General features: G+C 51.5%; 1 protein-coding gene across 3 annotated transcripts in view; it reads right to left on the bottom strand.

Annotated features, from left to right (window-relative positions):
• Positions 1-21,577, bottom strand: part of LOC138431416 (F-box-like/WD repeat-containing protein TBL1X) — a 247,993-nt gene extending 226,416 nt beyond the window's left edge. For all 3 annotated transcript variants that reach the window (XM_069573549.2, XM_069573552.1, XM_069573551.1), the window contains exon 1: positions 21,292-21,577. The gene's annotated coding sequence lies outside the window, so the exon portion shown is untranslated. The remainder of the gene's footprint in view (positions 1-21,291) is intronic.
• Positions 21,578-24,795: the final 3,218 nt, after the last annotated feature.

Genomic DNA, 24,795 nt, shown 5'->3' with positions numbered 1-24,795 from the left:
ATAAAGTCAGTCCTGGTACTGCCCTGATGGGCCAGTGGCTGCGACTCTGCACTTCTGCTCCTGATGCTGGGGGGCCCGGGTTCGATTGCTGGGCAGGGGACTAAGACCCCCCTCGCTGAGGCCGTCAAGAAGCGTGGAATACCAAATGCTAATACTAAGACCAAGCACAGCCAAGTAAATAATAAATCCTGGGGATTCGATGCAATACATGATTGCAGTTAATAACGCTCGAGTCTGTATCTGAACACTACTAAGAGGATAAATCTTAAAAGTTCTATGAGAAAAAAAAAAGTAAGCAAGTGTGGTGATGGTTTACTAAACCCACTGTGATCTTTGCACAGTGTTTACACACATCGAATCATTGTGTCGCACACCTTAAGCTCACACAACGGCCTTTAGTCACTCAGTCATGTCCGACTCTTTCGTGGACTGTAGCCCGCCAGGCTCCTCTGTCCACGGGGACTCTCCAGACAAGAATACTGGAGTGGGTTGCCATTTCCTTCTCCAGGGGATCTTCCCAAGCCAGGGATCGAACCTAGGGCTCCCACATTGCAGGTGGATTCTTTACCAGCTGAGCCACAGGGGAAGCCCAGATACAAGATGACATATCAAATTACACCTCACTTCTTACAAAATGAAAATTAGAAAAGGACAGCTGGGGACTCCCCCGGTGGTCCAGTGGTTGAGAATCCGCTTGCCAATGCAGGGGACACAGGCCTGGATCCCTGGTCTGCCAAGAGCCCCCATGAGATGAGTCACAACTACCGAGCCTGCGCTACAATTAAAGAAATCCGGTGTGGAGCAATGAGCAGCCCGTGAGGTACACAGTGAAGACCCAGCACAGTCAAACAATTAAAAAAAAAAAAAAAAAAAAACAAGGACAGCTGAAGGCTGGAACTGTCTCTGTGGGTTCTGACCCTCTCCCCATCACCCATGTCAGGAAATGTCATGCCTCACATGGGGAATCAGGAAGAACACAAAGTCTTCCTCTTAAAACTACTGTCCCAAAGACACATTCAACAAGAACCAGGGCAATACAACATCACTCGACCAAGGGAGAAGAAAAAAGAAAAGAAAGTTTTCCATAACGAAGTTCTTTTCCTAAAACTTGCTGGTAGTCCCAGTGGAGCTTGACTCAGTATCACCATGGTGATAGCAAATTCGAGGGGACTCAGCACCTTCAGAGGCAAATGCTTCCCCAGCTGGCTTTTTAGAAGAAATCTTCCATCGGCCTGGTGTGCAGGCACGTGCGGTCCAGGGAGACATCGACTCACTCTCTGTCCTCTGCTTGTCCTGCCAGCAAGCCACATAACCCGATTTCATTTCATTTTTTTTCACACCTCCAACACTTCAATCACCAAAATAAAACAACGCCTGCATAGGAGAAGCAATGAGGCTATCAGGCTCTCCCTTCCTCAAATGAGGTCCAAGGCTTCTTTTTGCCACTTAGCACCTGAACATCAACAGGCTAACCCCTCAGCCCTCAAAGACTCAAACCGGAATCGACGGCAAGATATAAAAGGCTGGTCTGGTACATGAGCCTTAACCACGAGACACAACGCGCTTTTCGACGGACACAGCTAGCAACTGACATTAACAACCATATGCTCGTCGTGCGGCAGACCAGAAAGAAAAAGGCATGATCTTTGCTGTCAAGGACTTGCAATCTAACTGACAAGGAAAAGAAAATACACGCGTAAGAGAAACAGTTGGCAAAAGGCCACCTGGAGGAAAAAAAAAATTAAACTCATAATGGAAATCTCCTAATAAAAAAACAGATTTTTCAACACCAAATAGATTGGGCAACAGAAAAAGAAAGAAAGAAATGTAATAAAGCTGAAAGGATGAATTCAGTACGAAGGCAGTAAGAATAAGTCACAGAAATCCTAGTGACCTAGTCAAGGTCCTCAGGTTTCCAGTTGCCTGCATACAGCCTCCTCTGAGACTTAAACGACCCCCTTTTCCTGGGGAGGGCTTTATGTCTTTATGTGGAAAGGACTGCCAACTGCCGTTTCCCAGTGCCGACTATACTACAAGACATGGTGCTTCAACTGCAAGGTGCGCGAGGGTAACCTGGAAACTGCGTTTGTGCGGGGCTCTTCAGGCTGGGCACGTGCAGACCCCAGGCCAGGTAACTCCTTGTGGGGGGCTAACTCGTGCATTCTTAGGGGCTGAGCACTATCTATCCGTGGCCTCTGCCCACAAGATCCCCTGAAGTCTCCAAACCTTGCTGAATGTCCCTGGTCGGGGTGGGGCCGGACGTGACATGATTGCTCACCTCTACCCCATCCCCCAACCCCACCACCAACCACCGCATCCCCAGTTAAGACTCAACCTTCAGAGAACTAAGATCATGGCATTTGGTCCCATCACTTCATGGCAAATAGATGGGGAAACAGTGGAAACAACTGAGAGACTTTATTTTTGGGGGCTCCAAAAATCACTGCATATGATGACTGCAGCCATGAAATTAAAAGATGCTTGCTCCTTGGAAGAAAAGCTATGACCAACCTAGACAGCATACTAAAAAGCAGAGACACTACTTTGCCAACAAAGGTCCGTCTAGTCAAAGCTATGATTTCTCCAGTAGTCATGTATGGATGTGAGAGTTGGACTATAAAGAAAGCTGAGCGCCAAAGAATTGATGCTTTTGAACTGTGGTGCTGGAGAAGACTCTTGAGAGTCCCTTGGACTGCAAGGAGATCCAACCAGTCCATTCTAAAGGAGATCAGTCCTGGGTGTTCACTGAAAGGACTGATGCTGAAGCTGAAACTCCAATACTTTGGCCACCTAATGTGAACAACTGACTAACTGGAAAAGACCCTGATGCTGGGAAAGATTGAAGGCAGGAGGAGAAGGGTGTGACAGAGGATGAGATAGCTGGATGGCATCACTGACTCAATGGACATGAGTTTGAGTGAACTCCAGGAGTAGGTGATGGACACAGAGGCCTGGCGTGCTGCGGTCCATGGGGTTGCAAAGAGTCGGACACGACTGAGCGACTGAACTGAACGGAAAGACCGTCAATGGAGTAAGAATAACAGTCTCCCTGAGAGTCCCATGCCCTAATACCTGGGCCCTACACAACCGTGGGTGGCAGAAAGGACTCTGCAGAAGCACTAAAGTTAAAGATCTTGGGCGGCGGGGGCGCGTGAGCCCCCCACTAAGTGAGCCATCTCGCCCGGCTACCGTTGGAGATATGCGACCGCGGAAGCGTGATCAGAGAGGTGGTGTGCTGTGGGCTTTGAAGACGAGGAAGGGGCCCTGAGCCAAGGAACTCAGGAGGCCTCTAGAAGCTGGCGAAGGCAAGGAGTGCCTTCTTCCCGAAAGCCTCTGGAAAAGCACGTGGCCTCCCTCAACACACTTGAGACTCATCTCGAACTTGTGACGTCTGGAAGCATAAGATGATAAAGCTGAGTTGTTCAAGCCAGAAGTCTAGGGTCATTTGTCCCAAGAGTGACAGGACACTACCACAGTCAATTTACAAGATAACTGAGAAAATACATGACCTTCAGCTCCTGGTGGCTCAGTTGGTAAAGAATCTGCCTGTAATGCGGGAGACCCCGGCTCTACTTCCTGGGTCGGGAAGATCCCCTGGAGAAGGGATAGGCTACCCACTCCAGTATTCTTGGGCTTCCCTGGTGGCTGAGCTGGTAATGAATCTGCCGGCAACGTGGGAGACGTGGGTTCGATTCCTGGGGTGGGAAGATCCCCTGGAGAAGGGAAAGGCTACCCAAGCCAGCATTCTGGCCTGGAGAATTCCACGGACTGTACAGTCCATGGGGTCACAGAGAGTCGGACACGACTGAGCGCGACTTTCACTTCATTTTAGTTCCTAAGAGTAAGCCCTTTGTTAGAGATACGGACACCCTAGAAAGTTGCACCCATGGATAGTTTGAGAAAAACCCGCCTCCAGATTCTCCCACCTGACCCCAGAGTGGAAATTCTGGCCCCTCACAGAAAGTTTATAAATTCTTTAGAACAACAACTCTGCTACTCTGTTTCAGTGTAAGCCGGCACTGTGGCTTCAGGGAGCCCTCAGAAACCACCTAGCTGGTTGGAACCCCGTGACCCCAGAGCAAGCTCACACCAGCCTCGTGGTAAATACAGGCTTCCAATGTCTTGGCAAGGACGCTGTAAAGCTCCACCCAAAAAGGCAGCACAGAAGGGTATATGAACGCATGTGTGTGTATGCAATCTAGAAGGATGGTACTGATGATCCTATTTGCAGGAAAAAATGGAGGGGCAGTCACAGAGGACAGACTTGGGGGACACAGCAGGGGAAAGAGAGGGTGGGGCGAACTGAGAGAAACACACTGACACAAATGCACGACCATGTGTAAAACAGCTAATGGGAAGCCACTACATAGCACAAGGGGCTCAGCTCAGTACTCTGGGATGACCTAGAGGCGTGGCATGCAGGACAGGGAAGGAGGTTCCAGAGGCCGCGGACATAGGTAAACTTGTCTGATTCACGCTGATGTGCCACACAACACTGTAGAGCAACTGTCCTCCAATTAAAAAAAAAATTACACACACACACACAAAATCTCTCCCAAACCACTGAAACTGAATAAAGACGGTCAGCAGGTGCAGCTTTAATTGAACAAAACTTTTTCTCCACCCGTCTTTAGGGGAAGAGATGGGATAAACAAAGAGGAAGAGAAAGCAGGTCATGGTTTCCGCTGGAGTGGAAGCTGAACTGGAAAGGGTTTTGTAAACATTCCTCACTGCTGAAGCAGTTTGCATCTCAGCATCATCTGAGAGGGGCCAGAGGAGCCGTTGACCCAGCCCTATACGCTGTGTCCACCCGAACTCCCCACCGCCACCCCCAAGCCCTGCTCCATCACCCGGAGACGCCACAAAAGGCTCACCAAGAAGCTGGGACAAGAAGCTGATACATGATGCGAAGTGGAAAAGGCTAGGTAGCAAAGACTGCGTACTGCATGATCCCACTGATAGAAGTTTCCAGAACAGGCCGATGCATAGAGACAGAGACCACGCCTGGTGGCTGCCAGGGACCAGGTGGAGAGAGGGGGACGGAGAGACGCTTCATGCACGTGGGGTTTTCTCTGGAGTGACAAAAAATGCTCTTGAGCTCCAACAGCGGTGATGGCTGCACAACTTCATAAAAATACCAGGAAAGCAGTGAGTTATACACTTTGAATGAATGAGACACTCGCATGATAGGTGAGTTCTCTCTCAACAGAGCTGTCGTATTTTAAAAAAGTAATAAAAGTAAAAAAAGAGAAGGAAGAAGAAACAACGCAGAGGATATTAGCCAATGATTACGAGACACTGCAAACTTAAAAAAAAAAAAAGTAACCATCCCAAGGAGGTGCGCTTACCTAACAAGCCTGGAAGCCTGCACACTGACTGACTCCACTGTCGAGATTCTGAAACGCACGAGCAGAGGTCAGTAGCAAACTGTGACCCGAGGTGGTTTATGGACAGGACCGGGGCACCAAGTGGGAAGACCTGGGGTTCACGATCAAATGCAGAGAGATGACTCCAAAAGCAACAGTTCTCAGTCCAATGACTCACTGGAAAAGACCCCGATGGATGGGAAAAACAGAAGGCAAGAGGAGAAGGAGGCGACAGAGGATGAGACAGTTGGATGGCATCACCGACTCAATCAACGGACGTGAGTTTGAGCAAACTCACCCTGGCGTGCTGCAGTCCATGGGGTCGCAAAGAGGTGGACGCGACTGAGTGACTGAACAGCAAAGTTATGAGTCCCCTCAGCAACACTGCTATAGAAAGCCAACGTGGTCTTAAACGGGATTTAGAGCTCTTAACTGAATCACCGCAGGCAGCCATCGACAGTCACCCAAAGGCAAAGCAAAGATGGATGGCAAACGCAAACAGAGCCCGCAGAAGCAACGACAAGCCCAACCTGAATCTTCAATGTGTCCCACTCAGTCCTAGGAACGACCCAACAAGCGAACTGCCCGACGCCAGCAGTGTGTACAGAGAGAAATCTCACTCTGACGAACATCTGGGCCATCAGAGACCCATACAGAAAACACACATTTGCGGTCCAAATATAGAACATTCAATGGAAAAGCAAACACCACAGGAAATTCAAGGAGGTTGAACATTTACTTGTAGACAGCAAACAATGAATCAAACCCAAAACTTCCCTTAAAGCAAACGCCACCCAGACAAATGGGACCCAAGCTGACCTCTTCTCTTGGGCCAGGAACTGACAAAATTAAACTTCACGAGGGACAGCTGCTTCTGTGGACCATTTCAGGTTGAAATATAAACTGGGAAGTCGTGAAAAGAGACAGTCTCTGGTTTTATTCAACTAACTTCTCTGAAAACACACACATACAGGATCATCAAAAAAAAGAAAAAACACAAGGCCATTAGAACCTATTAACGACTGGGTGGGTATGAGCTGTACTGAGAGAAAAAAGAAACACTTCCATGAGCTAATCTTACTAAATATTTACTTTGAATATACTAATGTAATTAACCGGGGTTACATAATGTTGCTAAATTCAGATTTCCAATCGTAAAGCTTCACATACAATTATTTGAACTGCAATGGATTTTTATTTCTGCGGGAAAATGAAAATAGTTCATTTTCATAACCCAAGCTTCCCTAGAAATAACAGCCTTCCTTCATAGAAATTTCGTGGATGGTAATTCACAACACCACAGACTCGAGTGTTTACATCTTCCCTCAAAGGTTAGCATTCTGCAGATATTCCACATACTGCTGGCTCTTACCATTTGTCGCTTCTATTCCCCTATAGTCTTGCTTCCCACACCTGTGACTGTAATTCCCCAGGAGTATACATAGACAGATCTTGGGCTTCCCTGGTGGCGCAGTGCTATAAAGACTCTGCCTGCCCATGCAGGAAACTCAGGTTCAATTCCTGGGTGGGGAAGATCCTCTGGAGGAGGGCATGGCAACCCACTCCAGTATCCTTGCCTGCAAAATTCCACGGACAGAGGAGCCTGGCAGGCTATGGTCCATGGGATCACAAAGAGTCAGACATGGCTTAGAGATAAGCACATATACACAGATCTCTGCACTTCATGGGTACCTGCGGCATGCATTTAGGAAAGAAAAACAACTTTTAAACCCGTTTCTTCGAGGAATCTCAAGATATGGTTATTCTCTGATACAGCTCTGAATATTATTTAGCATAATTTGGCTCGAAAATAACCAAGCGAGTAATTATTAGAGAGTTATCAACAACAAAAACAGGAAAAGATTCCTGCCCAAAGCTGAAGCGATTTATCAGTGTTGAGCTGACCTGTGTGCAACAAGACGTTGGGTCGCCGGGACTCCCCTGACTGTCCACTGGCTGAGAATCCGCCTTCCGATGCAGGGGACGAGGGGCTCAATCCCTGGTCAGGGAGATAAGCTCCCACACCCTGGGAAGCAACGAAACCCGTGTGCCACAGCTAGAGTGCCTGGGGGTCACAACGAAGACCCCTCCTGCTGAAACCAAGAGCCCTCCTGGGGGAGGCTCAGGACCTGGGCGAGGCTTAAGGCATCCAGTTAAAAGCAAAATACTTTGCGTCAATGTCTCTCGCCTCTTAGACGATCCGGGACGGGGCAGACAAGAGTACCTTCCGAAAGGCTTTCATCAAACCATGTTACAGGAGCTTCAAGCACTGATCTCTGGAGAGCAGAGACAAAGGGGCATAACACAGACATCAAAAATTCTACTTCCCGGGAATTCCCCGGAGGTCTACTGGCTGGGATTCCAAGCTTTCAGTGCCAAGGGCCTGTGTTCTATCCCTGGTTACGGGGGTTAAGATCCTGCAAGACATAGGTTCAATTTTTAAAAAAAGGAAAAAAAAATCTACTTCCTGTTTCTTCTATGTCTTTACAGTCAGTGTCTTCTGAATACTACCATAAAAGGAACCATTTTCTGTTTTTTTCATTAGCAGATTAAACGGATCAGTTTTGTTGTACAGTCGCTCAGTCATGTCCGACTCTGAGACCCCACGGCACACCAGGCCTCCCTGTCCATCACCAACTCCCGGAGTTCACTCAAACTTATGTCCATTGAGTCGGTGATGCCATCCAGCCATCTCGTCCTCTGTCGTCCCCTTCTCCTCTCACCTTCAATCTTTCCCAGCATCAGGGTCTTTCCCAATGAGTCAGCTCTTTGGTAGCCAAAGTATTGGAGCTTCAGCTTCAGTCCTTCCATTGAATATCCATTGAATATTCCATTGATCTCCTTTAGGATGGACCAGTTTGATCGATTTACCCAAGGACAAATGAATGTCTTGAGTGGATACTGACGAGCCTGAGGGTCGTCATCTGCAGACGTCTTGTGTGCACAGGGCTGGTTCTCTGCTTTCCTGGACTCACAAAAGCTACACTGCAAACTCAGGAGCCACAAAAAGAGACACAAGACTCGAAAACCACAACTCACACACAAAACCCGAAGCTGACACCTCAGTCACTTCAAGCTAAGCAAACACAACGGCTGCTGTGGAAACCCAGGAACTACTTGCGGTCGTTATTCAGTGTGCCGCAACCGAAGCTTCAGCAGTCCTGCGCAAAAGACCTGAAGCTCAGGCAAAGACCTGAAGTGTGGAGGTGAGTCCCAGGTCTCACCTCTGCAGCCCACAGTGCAGTCTAGGTTGTGAATATAATTTGTTATTTATTTACTCTCTGCAACGCTACCAACAAGCATCAACCAAAATGACACTTTTCTCTATTAAAAAGCCTCTCAAGTGATACGCAAAAAAAAAATATATATATATATATATATATATATATATATATATAAAAATAACCATGATGGATGAAATATGTCTTTTGGGGAAAAAAAGAAAAAAACACAATATAAACAGCCAGACTGAAGGCACACAAAGGCTTGTATCACAAGCCTGTTCCAGCGCTATCTCACATCTTGTGCAGTTGGAACCACGTCTTCCACACAAAAAAAAATAAAAAGCGTGGTTCTTGGGAGCCCCGAGGGCATCCGTAAATGAGAGCAGCCGATTTACAGACAGAATTGAGTGATTATGAAAACACCACGGCGTTAAGAAATGCTTTAAAAAGCACAGCACTGTTCCAACGTTTCCCCATGCAGCTGCAACTGGGATACTGTCATCCGGTTCCGAAACACTCTCAGCTCTCAAAGCAGGCAAAACCCGGTAGACCCAAATATACAGTACTGTCACTGTATACGCTGGTTTCTCCAAATGACATTATTAATAGCTGCACCCCTGGGGGGAGGTCTGATCTTTAAGGTGGCAGGCCTGTCACTTAACGCACATGTGTACACACACAGAGACTACATCTGTGCCCCCCTTTATTCAGGGACTTCAGTTTCTTTCCTTCATCACCTCTAAGGACCTCACCGGTGATCTCTAAGACACTTTTTCACCAGACACCTCTCAGTGAAAACCACTGAAGCATTAACCCCAACTCCTCTAAGTATTAGCTAGAGATAACACTCAACTAACATTGCATGCATTTTTCGTAGACCACAGACATTTTCTAACTATTCAAAAAAAAAAAAACACACAGACAACTTAAGTTTCTTCCTGCACTCCAGTAAATCTCACAGAGCACCTACCAGAGGTGACATTCACTTCTCAAGAGTCCACTTCGGGAATTAAAAGCGGAAACAAGGCATCTGTGTCCTCCTCGGCCCCAACTAAAGGTGGAGACTCTGGGTTTCAAGGAAACGTAGTCAGAGGCCCGTGAAATTTAACAGGCAAGTTCCATTTCCATAAACTCCTCCACTTTTTTCAGCCGGTCTACAACCATCTCTTGTCATGCCCTGGACACGCGACATCATTAATTCTCACTGTCACCAACTTCTGGGCCAGGTGCCCCTCCACCGCTCTCTCTCCTGGCAAAGCTTTTTGAAGAATTACACTTCAGATCCCTGGAAACTGTTGAAATTGGCACAGAATCATCATGCGTCTTAGGAACACAAACCTAACATGATTACTTTTTCCATGATCACATTAGGAGCTAAACCAAAGCGTGTCTCCCAAGACTGACCTGCAACTGTCAGAAACTAGCAACCGTGGTTCTTACGTTGATAACCGTGAATATCTATCTGAGTCTTTAACCAACACTGAGTTGGCAGTCAAGTCTCAAGGGATTAAAATGCCTGATAAGATTCTGTTGGGAAAAACCACCTTGGCAAGGACCCAACTTGAACCTGTCTCCTAAATGAATCAATTCTCTGCTGAGTTGCTTTTCTGAAATTCAACATAAAACTCGGCAACTACCTGGCTAACTTCATAGATGCTGAGAATTACGTCTGCATAACCAGCACTACAGACATGAAGGAGACTCTACTTTCTCAGTTCTCATCTTCAAACGCATGTTAAGATAACAATGGTACCTGGAAAGGCATAGTTGACCTGGCTAAATCCAATACTTTGGCCACCTGATGAGAAGGGCTGACTCATTGGAAAAGACCCTGATGCTGGGAAAGATTGAGGGCGGGAGAAGGGGACGACAGAGGATGAGATGGTTGGATGGCATCACTGACTCAATGGACCTGAGTTTGAGCAAGCTCCGGGAGTTGGTGATGGACAGGGAGCCCTGGCGTGCTGCAGCCCGTGGGGTTGCGAAGAGGCGGACACGACTGAGCCACTGAACTGAAGAATCACTCACGACGCACTGGAAACAAAAATCTCTACTCAGTGACACAGGATTTTCTCCAGTTCTCCATCATAACTTACCAGGTCTTTACCACATCAAAGTATTTGCTATTCCTGATTTAAGAAACAATATGGCATCACACAAACTTCTTTTGCCCACATTTCCATCTCCCAGAAAGTTTAAACTAACAGAAATTATTGCAAAGTGGATAACGGATGTGCACAGACACCTTAGAGCCGGATGACAAGGGGCAAGCCTGTAACAGTTACGAGTCCAGCTCTCCAAGACAGGAAGGGCCGTCTCTGTACATGGATTGCTCCAACATGGATGAGGCTGACTCTCACAGAAGTCTTCAACGTCTTGGAGAAAAACAGGGAGGCTGATCGAGTTGGTGGAGGAGGTACGGGGTCGGGGGGTGGGGGGGGAACGGGGATGGGGGGTGGGATGGATGGGGCAGGTTGGTGGCAACTGTTCCAGAAAGCAAAGGGCTAGGGGATGGCTATTTGGGATCCCCTTTGGGCTCAAGAGAAGTAAATAAAGAGATCTCTGTTTCCTTTTTAGCATTCCAGCCACACAGACCACGACAGGAATAAATGACAGGAATTCCAGGCAAGAGACACTCTTCACAAGAATAAACACTGTGAATTTTGCCCTGAGCATCATTTCTGCTTCTTTCACAGGGTCTCTGGAGATCAGAAGACAACACCACTCCTAAGAATTATTCGGGGGTAACTCACAGCGCAAAGTGTCCTCTGAAATGCTACAGGGTTTTTTTTTTTTTTTTTTCCCTAAGTAGGCAACTGACTTAGCAATGTTGAGGATTGCCTATTTCACCTATTTCAATCATGGGAAACAGGACAAAGCAGGACACACAGTTCTCCCAAACAGCTAGTTAATACAAAACCACCATAAACTCAACGTTCAAAACACAAAGATCATGGCATCCAGTCCCATCACTTCATGGCAAATAGATGGGGAAACAATGGAAACAGTGACAGACTTTGTTTTCACAGGCTCCAAAATCACTGCAGATGGTGACTGCAGCCATGAAATTAAAAGACGCTTGCTCCGATGACCAACCTAGACAGCATATTAAAAAGCAGAGACATCACTTTGCCAACAAAGGTCTGTCTAGTCAAGGCTATGATTTCTCCAGCAGTCATGTATGGATGTGAAGGTTGAACCATAAAGAAAGCTGAGTGTCGAAGAATCGATGCTTTTGAACTGTGGTGTTGGAGAAGACTCTTGAGAGTCCCTTGGACTGCAAGGAGATCCAACCAGTCCATCCTAAAGGAACTCAGTCCTGAATATTCATTGGAAGGACTGATATTTAAGCTCCAATACTCCGGCCACCTGATGGGAAGAACTGATTTCTTGGAAAAGACCCTGATGCTGGAAAAGATTGAAGGCAGGAGGAGAAGGGGACAACAGAGGATGAGATGGCTGGATGGCATTACCGACTCAATGGATATGGGTTTGGGTGGACTCCAAGAGTAGGTGATAGACAGGGAGGCCTGGCATGCTGCAGTCCATGGGGTCGCAAAGAGTCAGACACGACTGAGCAACTGAACTGAACTGAACCCGTAACCTATAAGAGTGTTTTTTTAAAAAAAAAAAAAGATGGGAGCTTCCCTAGTGGTCCAGGGGTTAAGAATCTGCCTTGCAATGGAAGGCAAACAGGTTCGATCCCTGGCCAGGGAAGATCCCCCAGGCCACCATGCAACTAAGCCTGAGGGTTACAAGCGCTGAGGCCCTGGGCTGCAACTACTGACACCCGAGCACCCTAGAGCCTCCACTCTGCCACAAGAGACGCCACCACAACGAGAAACCTAAGCACTGCCAAGATTAGACGCTGCTCTCCGGAACGAGAAAGCCCACACGATGCAACAAAGACCTATCACAGTCCAAAAACTGCAATCAATTTTTAAAAAAAAAAGCCATCATCAACACTGAAGCAGTCTTCCTTTTCCACATTAGGATCTGCACACACGAGACATGTGAGAGGCTTCACAGCTAGCTCCTTTACGCCTTCAACGCTACACTTGAGGACACACAGGTTCAATGACTTCAACACAAGCCCAAGGCAGGACTCACCTGGCCAAAACGTCAGGCGAAGGCTTGTCCTAAGAGAACACGCCACGTCTCACTTGATCACAGACAGTGAAATGACGACCCAAGGTAGAATGTAGGTCAGCAACCACAGAGAAACACAGCTGTAGGAATTTTATTTCTACAACAAGCCAATGCCAGCACAAGTGGGTATTTTTAGCCTGCCTTATGGCCCCGGTATTAACCCACTGGGAAAAACCACTGCCTCGAAAAGGCAAGTCCAGTTTTTGAAACTCAAGACACGAGCTACGAATATACGGGACATATTCAATGTCTCTCCGCAGGATTGCTGGAGAAAGTCTCTGAACGCGGCCCCCCAAAAAATGTCCCACCTCAACTGACCTCGAAGCAAGGACTGCCCGGCATAGGAAGAGACTAAATCTCAGGCACCTAAGACCACAAGACACCTGACATTTTTTCACCATGATCTCTTCCAAGTATTAAGAAGCTCTACGTGCGGTTTTCCCTTGCTTTTGATGATATGCTCGGTGCAGAATGATTCTCAGGAAAATACACTGGCCCAAGTGTTCTGTTAACTAAGCTCAGTCACATCTGACTCTTTGCGACCGCATGGATCGCAGTATGCCAGGCCTCCCTGCCCACCACCAACTCCTGGAGCTTGCTCACACTCATGTCCATCGAGTCGGTGATGCCATCCAACCATCTCATCCTCTGCTGTCCCCTTCTCCTCCCGCCTTCAATCTTTCCCAGCATCAGGGGCTTTTCCAAGGAGTCAGGTCTTCACTATCAGGTAACCGAGGTACTGGAGTTTCAGCTTCAGCATCAGTCCTTCCAAAGAATATTCAGGACTGAGTTCCTTTAGGATGGACTGGGTTGTATCTCCTTGCAGTCAAAGGGACTCTCAAGAGTCTTCTCCAACACCACAGTTCAAAGGCATCATTTCTTAGGCGCTCAGCTCTCTTTATGGTCCAACTCTAACATCTATACATTATTACTGGGAAAACCATAGCTTTGACTAGATGAACGTTTGTCGACAAAGTAACGTCTCTGATTTTTAATACACTATCTAGGTTGGGCAGAGCTTTTCTTCCAAGGAACAAGCATCTTCTAATATCATGGACGCAGTCACCATCTGCAGTCACTTCGGAGCCCAAAAAATAAAGTCTGCCACTGCTTCCACTGTTTCCCCATCTATTTGCCATGAAGTGATGCCATGATCTTAGTTTTCTGAATGTTGAGTTTTAAACCAGCTTTTTCATTATCCTCTTTCACTTTCATCAACAGGCTCTTGAGTTCCTCTTTGCTTTCTGCCATAAAGGTGGTGTCATGTGAGGTTATTGATATTTCTCCGGCAATCTTCATTCCACCTTGTGTTTTATCCACCTCGGCATTTAGCATGATGTACTGTGATGTGAGAATTGGACTATAAAGAAAGCTGAGTACCAAAGAATGGATGCTTTTGAACTGTGGTCTTGGAAAAGATTCTTGAGAATCCCTTGGACTGCAAGGAGATCCAACCAGTCCGTTCTAAAGGAACTCAGTCCTGAATATTCACCAGAAGGACTGATGCTAAAGCTGAAACTCCAATACCTCGGCTACCTGATTCGAAGAGCTGACTCATGTGAAAAGACCCTGATGTTGGGAAAGAATGATTGAAGGCAGGAGGAGAAGGGGAAGACAGAGGATGAGATGGTTGGATGGCATCACTGACTCGATGGACACGAATCTGAGTAAACTCCGGGAGTTGATGATGGACAGGGAGGCCTGGCGTGCTGCAGTCCATAGGGTCGCAGAGAGTTGGACACAACTGAACAATTTCCCTGTCCCTTTTCACCCTGATTCTGGTGGTGCTGGTTACAGACATTTCAGCATGCAGAAATTCAAACTCCATCATGTAGTAAATCTGGGAAACACACAGAGTATCTATGGGTCTATATATAGCGTGTATCTGTGTGTGTGTGAACGTGCCAGCCCCTGAAATTTAACTCAAGAGGAGAGAAAAAGACAAGGAAAGCAAGCAGGCAATTGCTGGAGACCACCGGAACTAATAAAGACATAGTATTCTTGTTATTATTGGATGCTTCCCCAGCCACTCCCAACTTCAGAGGAGAGTAAGACATGAGCGCAGCAGGCTCCAAGCATGATGATAACCCTGTCTGTTAACACAACAAGCCTGAGAAATAAATTTGCTTTTCTCTGCCTCTGTCTCTCTCTCGACATGAGTAAACCAAGGCCAGGGGAGATCACTGATATGCCCAAAGGCGACATCGGTGCATGGTGAGCTGGCCTCAAACCAGATTTCCTTCAGAGCCCTGCCCCCCGACGCCCAGGACCACCAGCAGCTCACAAGGCCCCCAACCAGGGTGTGCCTGGCGCTCCCCTAGGGCTTCCAGAGGAAAGCGCTTCAGGCTGGCTCCGGGAGACCCCAGTGCACGCAGGGACCAGACTCTGGGTGCCAGGGGTGACCCCCACCCACCCACTGCAGGTCCACAGCCCTGCGGCTCCCCAGCCCTTGTCCACTAACCCACTAGTCACAGGAGAGGGGACCCAGCCTGAATCCCGCAAGTAGGGGACCCTAACCCCTCGCCCTCTGGAGCACCCCCAGCAGTGGAGGTCACCACCCCCCAGTCCAGGTTAACCCACATGGCCCTGGGCCCTGTGAGGGCCTGAAAACAGCAGACAGGTGCTGGGTTCCCCCCATCCCAACCCGATAAATACCCAAAGTCCCCAGAAGCTGACTGAGAGCGACACCTGGGCAAATCTGCAGTGACGTCAGCAAAACCCACAGGAAGAAGCCCAGTGCAGGGGTGCAAAGCCTCGAGGGCTCTGAAAAGCCTGGGGCTGAAGACGGAGCGGTAGCTGAACTGGGCGTGAACACATCCTGGCCCACCGAGCCCCTCCAGCTGCTGCGGTCCCCAAAGGCCATCCACCTGGCCACCTCCTCCTGTTCCCTTGTCCTCCCTTCCTCCGAAAGCATCCTAAAACGGCCTGTGAGATCCGACCGACGCCTACCTTGTCCCGCCATCCCACTGGCCCCCGGACCAAAACAGGACTCAGGACTCACAGCGCTGGGTCCTTCTTTGGGGGTGGCTCTGTACCAAGGAGCACCGTGAGAGGGGACCCAACATCCGTGGGCCCACCAGGGAGACCACCGTCCCCTCAACCCCCGACACGTGACCATCGCAGGTGTCTCCAGATGCTGCCAAACACTGTAGGGGGCGAAAGTGCCTGAGCTGAGGACTATGAGGGGACGATGAGCTTCCCGCGTTCAAACGCTGAGGACACGGTTTCCGTATGCAACCATCTCCTCTACCTTCACCTGCTTAAACTTCTATTTCTCTTCAACCTGCAAGCTAATGCTTCATGGCTCATTTCCACCCACCAAGAGCTAACCAGACCCGTGGAAGTGGTACCCAACTTCCTGCAGAAGATGGAAATTGTCTTCTCTCTGTTTCTCTGTCTTCAACCTGCAAGCCAATGCTTCATGGCTCATTTCTACCCACCAAGGGCTAACCAGACCCGTAGAAGCGGTACCAACTTCCGGCCTAAGATGGAAATAATCTCCCCTCTGTTTCTAAGTGTACGTTTGCTCCAAGCAAACTGTTTTCAATGGCTTCCACTTCACACCTGCATGCTTCCATCCGGCAGAGGATTCCCAGAAAATATTTGATGGCGGTGCAGGAGGCCATCCCCTCTGCCAGCTTACGACCACCCTGGATCAAGTGTCTGGGGAGCACATTCGTGACCGCCTCCATTTCCACCCCCACCCCCCCACCACCCTGAGGTTTTAAATTTGCTTTCTCCCTTTCCCTTTAAAAAAACACGTGGACTCCGTCCATCTGTCCCTTCACACATCCAGCTTTTCTTTTGGTTTGACTGGTGGTATGGCCAGGCCCATCCGTTTGGTCCAGCCCCATGGGAAGGATGGATGAGGGGAGAGGGCCACGGAGGGCCAGCCTCGAGGGGACAACTGGTGTCCAGTTACTTCCTTCACGCTAAAAATAGTTATGGGGAAAAAAAAAAAGTTTATCATCTTTTCAACTTAAGCATGTTTACAAAACTTGAGTCTTGCCTCCCAACTGAACGCTATTTTTTAAGTGTCTCGGGTGCTGAAAACAGCAGGTCACATAGTCTTCTAAAGGAGAAACAGGAGGCAACAGCGAGGTGTGGAGAGACCACACCTGGGGGGGCCTCATTTTACAGGGCAGTGCGATCAGGCTGGTCCCCTGGCCCCGGTCAAACCTGGCAATGCTCCTGGACAAGAGCTGGGCGAGGGGGCATCCCCAGGGTTGGCCTGAGGAGCCCTCCTTCGCAACAGGTCACTGAGGGAGGCTGTGAATTCCTGATGCTCAAGACCTAAGTGAGATGCCTTCTCTGGGTCTGGCTTCCCCCTGCTGGAACCCATTTCACCACTCTGCAAGCGAAATAATCGTGACTATCCCGGGTGTCTCAAAGGCAGACGGCTCTTGAGATGAAAGCAAGACTAAAGACAAACAGTACAAAGCGGCCATCTGGGAAGTCACCTCTCTCCCAAAAGCCAAACTGGGTTCCCCCCACCCTCCTGATTTACAAATAAAATTTCTAATCCGTGGCAAAAAAAAAAAAAAAAAACACGCAAAAGATTATGCAAACACATCAACTAAGGAATTAAAAATAACATCCTGATGCAGGGACCGGTGTACAGGAAACAGCCACCATTCAGCCACTTGTTAAAAACACACTGACCATTGTCAAGTCTCATCTGTAGGGAGGATTCCTCGTCGGCCTTCTTGATACAGAAGATTTTGCCCTCAGGACGTTAAAACTTAGAACACAAACTTGGCTGGGGGAGTGGAGAGAACGGGAGCGTATCAGATAGTCTCTCAATCAGCTACACGGGGCCACACTGTTGGCAACACCTTGAGACCCCCAAGGGATGTTGGCCACAACACACTCGGGCAGGCAACGTGAGGACTGGCTTTTTTTCAGAAAGGGAAACAGAGGCACACACTTTTTCCAAACTTGAATCCTCACGAAAACTCCAGCTTGGAGTCCTGGTTTTCCAATTCAGAAGTGATCCACACTGCCTCAACCTTAAAACTGCAGCTGTCAATCTTACTGAAATCACTTTCCCAGGTGACTTGCTAGCTGAAATTTTTTTTTTTAAAGGTTTACTTTGGCCACCTGATTCGAAGAGCTCACTCACTGGAAAAGACCCTGATGCTGGGAAAGATTGAGAGCAGGAGAAGGGGTCGACAGAGGATGATGGCTGGATGGCATCACCCACTCAATGGACATGGGTTTGGGTGAACTGTGGGAGGTGGTGATGGACAAAGGCCTGGCGTGCTGCAGTTTATGGGGTCGCAAAGAGTCGGATACAACTGCAACTGAACTGACTGACCAGTAAATTGTCTAAAATTCTTAGAGCCTCTCCCCTCCTCCCACAAGCAGCAGGCTAACTCTTTACTGTTCTCTTTACAGAGCCTCACTTGCAGTAAAAATAGAGTGAGTGTGTGTTAAATCACTTCAGTCATGTCCAACTCTTTGCAACCCCGTGTACTATAGACTGCCAGGCTCCTCTGACCATGGGATTCTCCAGGCAATACTTGGGTTGCCATTTCGTCCTCCAGGGGATCGTCCCAGCTCAGGGATCGAACTCGAGTCTCCTGCATTGCACGCAAATTCTTTACCATTGAGCCACCCGGGGAAGCCAAACTGCAGAGCACCACTCCCAAACTGGACTTTCTTCAAGTTCTGCACTGTTGTAATAAGGTGACCCCCAGGTACACACACCTGTTGGCTATCTGAATTATGGACAGAGCACTGAAGCAACAGACCTGGGCATTTTAGTAACACCACCACTATTAAATGAACTTTAATTAGCTGGAATCTAAATATGCCCAGGTGGGTAGTGGCTACCACACCAGATAATTAAGCTACGCACAAAACAATGCTGCCACTGTGATTGACCTTTCATGATTTCTGTTGAGAAATCTAGGATTTTATATAGAGAGAGAGAGTTTAATGTAAGATTCTGTGTGGGGGAGAAAGTGTGTCTCTGTAATTTAACAAGTTTGTCTCCAAATGGGAACATTCACCCCATGTCAACACAGCAAGACAACACCCAGCTTCAGAGCTGGGTTTCCAGAATCAAACAATCTTCCCTCCACCACAGATGAGCAAAGTCAGTGTCTTCTGCAGCTGAATGGAAATAATAATCGCTGCACACAGGGCGTTAAGTGCCTGTAAAATCCTCAGTGCATGGCATCTGAGTAACCAAAGGACGATGAATCTACCTGCGCCAGAGCAACAGTGAAAATTTACAAGCGAACTCGACATTTTCAAAAAAACTTACACATAACGGTTCCTCCTCTCTGCCCCTGCACTATCCAATGAGTACCGTGATCTCAGTTCCCATTTTTATTTTTGCACATATAGCAAATGTTACCCGGAAAACTGGCAAGACTTCAAGGTCAATGGTGGAGCAGGACATCAGGGTGGGCTGTTTCACTAGTTCAGGCCAGATGGGGACAAAGGTTGCTTTTCCAGCAAAAGCAGTTTTACGTGTCCCCACGGAGCTGGACTCAGGGGGTCTTTGGCTGCCTAGCACTGAAACCTACAAACCTCCCACCCAGGTACACTCAGGAAGTCATCACCAATGAGAACACTGAAGCTCCTCTGGTTCAAAGGGGCTGACTTCATGAACTTTAACTAAAACACCCCAACTTGCAGGAGGGGCGAGACTCAGGCTCCGGGGGTGAAATTTCAATGGCGGGGGGGCGGGCGGGGGGGGGGGGCGGGTGCAGGTGCTGATAATACCTGGAGTGACTAAGCCGTGGAATAAAAGCAGACCCAACCTCCTTGCTTTGCACAGCACCAAAGGAAAAACACCTTAGAGTCTTCACGGGCTGTTCCACAGGTGTGTGTTCACTTAAGGAACTTCACACGGAATGATCCTTCAGGGGCCATTTTAAGACATGGGTCAAGGGATGGGACTTCAAACTTTCATTTCCGGATTCGTTATCCAGCTGGGTGGTTTTCCACGGCAATCTGCAGTACATCTGAGATATCTGAACATCCCTTCCACGTGAAAAGCGTCTTCAACTCTCAATGGTTTCCATAATCGACATCTCCCCACCCCCACCCGATCGCGTCTCTTCTAGGAATGACTAAACTTCCCAGAAGACCTTCCACCATCTGCTACCCCTGAGGCCACCGATCAGACTGGACTTAACCCGAGCCTCCCCGCCATCACCACCCGCACGCCCCCCTCCCCCAGGCTGGAGTCCCGCCCCTCGCCTGCCAGGTTAACCCAAGGGCTCAGGCGGCGCGTCTGGATAGAAAAACATTTAAGAAGTCAGCTCAAGCCACATGTGACAAAGCCAAGCAAGAACCCAAGCCGCGGCAGAAGGAACAGAAGAGACGGATTTCTATTTCCTTGGCGGTTCCGCGCTACAACATCGGCGACAGGAGAGGAAAAAATCGACAACACCAACACACCTCGGACTTTTTAACTTCGTGGAATTTGCAGTGGACTCGGAGGAAGGCCAGGCCGTGCCTTAAAACCATCCCGGGCGCGGGCCTTGCCGCGCACGGGCAACGCACGTGAAGTCCCAGAGCCCCGAGTTGGGGGGGGCCCTCTAGTGACCCCCAAGTGTCACAGCCCCCGGCGACCTCCGGTGGCCCCCGACCCCACGATGGCGCGCCCCACTCCATTCCGAACCGGCCACCCCCACCGCCGTGGGCGAGGTCCCCTCGGGAGGGTGGCGGGGTAGGGGGTGGGGAGAAGGAAGCACTGCCTGGCACGCGGATCTCGGGGCACCCCTCCCCCCCAGGCCGGGCGCAACAGGTCTACAGCCGCCCCCCCCCCCCGGGGCGCGCTCTGTAGATCGCCTAGGGACGCCCACCCCCACCCACCCAAGGTGTCCCCATCCTGTTTTCCTCGCTACGGGCAGGGCTGGGAGGGTGGGGGCGCAAGTTGGGGGGAGCTCCCCACTTCCTGACAGTTTCCGCGCCGCAGAAACTGAACCGCCGCGGGCCCGCGCTGCCTCGCCCGCCACACAGTGCGCCCTACGCGCGCCGCCGCGGCGCGCCCCCCGGGGTCCCGGCCCGCGCCCCCGGGGGGGGCGATGAATGGGGCTCCCCTCCCCCATGAGGGGGGGGTCCCCGCGGCCGCGCAGGCTTGCCCGGCCAGCCTCGGGCCCGGCAGACAAAAGCGGCACCCGAGAGGGCCAATGGAGCGCTCCCCACCCCCACCCTCCTCGCCAAAACTTACCGGTCACCTCCCCCTCCCCAAAACAAAGAAGCCTCCCCTTCCCCCCCACTCCAGTCTCCGCCCGCCCCCACAACCCCCGACGCGCCGGCACACTTTGGGGGAGCGGCCCCATCGGGGTATTGTTCAGCCTGCAGGGAGCGCGCGCAGCACCCCAGCCCGAGCCCCCGGGGGACACTTGGGGAAGCTGGGCCCCCCTCTCCACTGCACCCCGCCCCCCTAACCAGAGACGGGGGTCCCCGGGCGGCCGGCCTGAACCCCTCGGAGAGCCGGAATGAGCTGGGCCCGGGCCTCCCCCCTACCCCGAGCGAGAGAAGTTTCCGCAGCGCGCCCGGCCCGGGCCGAGCCCCGCGCGCACACTCACCTCGCCCTGAGCCGCGCAACTTGTGTCCGGCGCCGCCGCTCCGAGCCTGCGCCCCGCCGGCCGCCGCCGCCGCCGCCGAGCCCGGGCCGCGCCGCGGCCGCCGAGGGCCCGGCGCCCGGAGCCGCCGCGCGCCGCCCCCCCGGGCCGCCCCCGCCCCGCGTCCCCCGCCGCCGCCGAGTCCCCGAGACGCGCGGGCGCTGGAAAGTTTCGGGTGCCGAATGGCGGCGAGGGCGCTGCGGCGGCGGCGGCGGGGCGGGGGCGCGGGCGGCTCCTCGCTCCCGAGCGCGGAGGACGGGGCGGGCGGGGAGGGGGGGAAACGGCGGCAGCGGGAGAGGGCGGGACACGGGAGGGACCGGCGCGGCCAGTGACCTCCGCTGGGGAGCGGCCGCCGGAACGCCGACCCCGGCCGGGAGGACGGCCCTGGGCGCCGCCCCCAGCCTGCGCCCGCCCCCGCCCCCGCCGCCGCCGCCGCCGCCGCCGCCGCCGGGGGAGGGGAGCCCGGGGCCCCCCCATTGCCCTCCCCCATCGCCCCCCACATCCCCCAGCCTGCGGCCTCCCGCACCCAGGGCCTCCCCGTCGCCCTCCCCCACTGCCCCCAGCCTGCGCTCGACCCCGCCTCAGGGAAAGGGGCCCCTGCACCCTCCCCCACCCGGGTCCCTTCTCACCGCCCTCCCCCACCCCCAAAGCGGCCTCGTCCTCGGCCAGCCCCTGCCCCACGGCCCCAGCCCGCCCCCTCCCCCACCGCCAGGGGAGGGGAGCCCAGGTCCCCTGCGCCCGCCCCCAACCCGCGTCCCCCCTCCCCACCACCCAGACCCTCCCCCATCGCCCTCCCCCACGCCCAAAGGGGCCGCGGTCCCAGGCCAGCTCCCCTCCCCCACGCACCCAGGCCTGCCCTTCCCCCACGGTGCAGGCGGTGTGAGCCTGGGCCCCTCCCCCACGGCCTCGGGGGGGGGGGCGGGAAACCTGTGTCCCAATCCACCCCCTCCCCCGCGGAGGGGGACCCTCCGACCCTTCCCTGTCCCTCACCCTCCCTCCCCCAGCTCCCCGCTCCCCGCCACGCCTGGGGTGGGTGAGAGGAACCCCGGCCTCTTCCCTCCTCTCTGCGAACCTTGTCCCAACCCAGTGGCCTCCATCGGGTGGTGGGGGGGGTGCTCATCAGAAAACTCGGACCTACTCCCCACCCAGTTCCAAACCCATTATCCAGGAGGGGACAGGAACCGAATCGCCACCCCCGTGGTCTCCGGGGTGGGGGTGGGGGGGCAGGGAGACAGGGCTACTGCTGTTACCCTCCCCCAGCTCAGAGATGAACCCCCCTCCCCGAACCTGCCTGAGGGTGTCAGCCCCCTCCAAGTCGCCGGCCGAAAGGCCATCCCCCGCCCCCCGCGGTCTCTTCCCCTTCCCCCCAAAAGTGGGGGCTCCAGTGAAGCCTCCACCTTTGCAAAAATCCCTAGCAGGGAAGGCGCTTGGGGAAAAAGAAACTCAAGACATACTGGGGTGGACGCCAGGAGCTGGGGTGGGGGTGCTCCGGGCGGGGGTTTTGGGGGGAGTGTGGTGGTGGAACCGGGGCCCTGGGGCCTTCTCACCCGTCCCCACCCCCACCTCCAGCCGCAGGCTGCAGAACCTGGGACATTTGCAAAGCTGTTTGCTGTTGCAATAGCTGACTCGGCCCAGCCCTGGTAAACCCAAGGCCCCAGGTTGCTTTCTCCCCCTCCGGGTTGGTGACAACTGCCCACCACGCGTGACCTGAATTCGCTGAAACAAACACGCGCGCGCTGCACACGCACCCCAGCACCTTGGATGTCTGCTTTGGCAAATATTTTCAAGGAAGCGAGCCCCTCCCTTTGGTGCCTAACGAGGGTTTTTTTTTTTGTTTTTTTTGCCCTAAAGAGCCCAGGATACTCAGCATTTTGCACTGTAACCTCGCTTGCTCCTTTCTGGGACACTGGGCCGTTTGTTGTTCCTGACCGTGTGGGGAGGGGAGGCGAGGTGACTTTTTTTTTTTTTTAAGGGGCTGATCCTCCATTCCAAAAGGCGGCCTCAAAATGACGTTGCCGAATATTGCTGTAAAACGTCAATGATTTCAAACGACGGTGACTGCACCATTATTCGAGCACAGCAATAAAAAAAAAAAAGACACTTACACGGTCTCCATAATTGTGAATCAGCAGAATAGATTTTGCCCTTCTTTTCTACCGGTTGCCATTCAAGCCTCTCCCCACCCCCCACCACACACACACAGACACACACACAAAAGGACGTGGCGGGGCCTTGTCTCCAGCCTGCCCGGCCTGGCTCCCGGGCTCCTAGGGCTTGTGAGGACTGAGGCTGAGGTCTTTTTATGCAATCGGAAAAAAAAAAAACCAAGGCTATGCAACAGAAAACCCAGGCCGGCTAGGGCGCCTGATGCAACTCGGCCCGGGTTACACGTGCTTCCCTTCCCCCCACCGCCCGCTGGTGGGAGCGCTGCGTTTTTTTCCGCCTGTAGGGTCACATTGCGGTTGATTGATTTCTCCTTTCGCCTTGCTCAGTCATTCAGATTTGGAAAGTAAATAACAAGTTGACATCATTACCGCGCTTTGCTCTACGGGGACGTCGGCCCTCGGCTACCGCACACTCTCGAGTAGCCGCGCAGCCAAACCTGGCCCTCTCTGGCTTGCCACCGCTAGCTGCTCGTCGGGAGCTGCTTGGAAATTCCGAACCGAATGAGACCAGGAGAAAGGCTTCTTTTGTATGTTTTGATGTCTTGGCAGATGCCAGTCATTTTTTAAGTATGGAAAAGTGGTGGAAATCTTCCCTCCCTCCTACACCCCGGCGTGGCCGGTTTTTGCAGCTGGTCTGGTTCAGAAAGAATCCATGCCTGCAATGCGGGAGACCTGGGTTCGATCCCTGGGTTGGGAAGGTCCCCTGGAGAAAGGGAAAGGCTACCCCACTCCAGTCTTCTGGCCTGGAGAATTCCATGGACTGTATAGTCCATGGGGTCGCAAACAGTCAGACAGGACTGAGTGATTTTCACATCCTTGTAACTAACAATGCAAGGGAGTTTGGGGTTCATCTTTCCTGTTTGATCGGCTCCCAGCAATCCCAGGGGTCTTCTTACAAGTAAAGACTGGAGCACCTTTATCAGAGAGTCCTAGGAGCCCCCAGGGATTTTGTGACCTCAGATAGGAAAGGCGACCCCTATATTACCATAATAACATTGAAATCCCACTTTCTGAATGCTAGATGGGCGGTGGGTAGGTGGGAAATTAGACTATTTAATGTGGCTTTCGGATTTTTCAAATGGTGGAAGAAAAAAAGAGCACGTTAAGGTCGAGCAGGAAAGGAGCTCGTGCATTCTGACAAGGGTATAAAGGCTACCATGGAGGCCTCAGCAGCAATGATTTCCACAGTTATCCACTGCACAATGTCTGTACTGCAAACAATTTTTGGTTGTTGATGGAAAGAGCTGGAATACAAGAATCTGCTTGCAACAAATGCTATCAATATTCCCCCTAAACAGCAGCC

This window comes from Ovis canadensis, chromosome Y, assembly GCF_042477335.2.
Source record: "Ovis canadensis isolate MfBH-ARS-UI-01 breed Bighorn chromosome Y, ARS-UI_OviCan_v2, whole genome shotgun sequence".
NCBI lineage: Eukaryota > Metazoa > Chordata > Mammalia > Artiodactyla > Bovidae > Ovis > Ovis canadensis.
This window is presented reverse-complemented; position numbering and strand designations above follow the sequence as displayed.